At 36.3% G+C, this 749-nt stretch overlaps 1 protein-coding gene across 1 annotated transcript in view; it reads left to right on the forward strand.

Annotated features, from left to right (window-relative positions):
* The window catches only part of LOC107660001 (calcitonin gene-related peptide type 1 receptor-like), a 14,744-nt gene that overhangs the window by 11,806 nt on the left and 2,189 nt on the right, over nucleotides 1-749 (forward strand). The window lies entirely within an intron of this gene.

Below are 749 nucleotides of genomic sequence, written 5' to 3' on the forward strand. Positions count from 1 at the left end.
CGAGTGTATTTTGCAGTATTAAACACGTATTTATACCGATTTCATCAGGCTCCGAAAATTCTTCAAAAAGAACACAAAGAATGGCCTTCTCAGCTGCCATAGTTGCAACTCTTGAGTCATCAGAACAGGGTGTTCAACGCACCACCGTTTCCGTTTAAAAAACGTTTTGCACCGTTTTTGTCGGGGCTGAACGGAGCCCTGGTCTCTCTGGCTCAGCGCCAGCTAAAGCGCGAAAGCACAGTTTGAATTCGGCAGTTATGTGACATCACCGAACGCTCTAAATCCCGTATGTGGGACCGTACCGCTCAACGGGGTAAATAGAAAGTCCCAAAATGTACACAACATTCAAAAATCTATCACATAATGTAAATAAATTGTCACAGAATAAGAATATGTGAATAACTCAATTTTGACAAAAATGGCAGATATACCTTATAATTCCAAGGTGACAAAATGTCTTTAGTTTATTGGAATCTATTTTTCCATGAATAACTTTTAACTTCCATAATGAACATTTAACATTCATGGAAGCTTTCCATTGCACAAAATGATTTTTATAGTGGAAAAGGTTTCTTTAGATTATTAAAATGTTCTTCGCAAGTAGAAAAATGTGGTTCTTTTAAAGGGATAGCTTACACAAATATCAAAATTCTGTCATTGTTTATTCATCCTCGAGTCATTTCAAACCTGTATGAGTTTCTTCTGTTGAACACAAAAGAAGATATTTTGAAAAATGTTGGTAACCAAAC

This window comes from Sinocyclocheilus anshuiensis, unplaced genomic scaffold (assembly GCF_001515605.1).
Source record: "Sinocyclocheilus anshuiensis isolate Anshui unplaced genomic scaffold, SAMN03320099.WGS_v1.1 scaffold55, whole genome shotgun sequence".
NCBI classification, from domain to species: Eukaryota; Metazoa; Chordata; class Actinopteri; order Cypriniformes; family Cyprinidae; genus Sinocyclocheilus; species Sinocyclocheilus anshuiensis.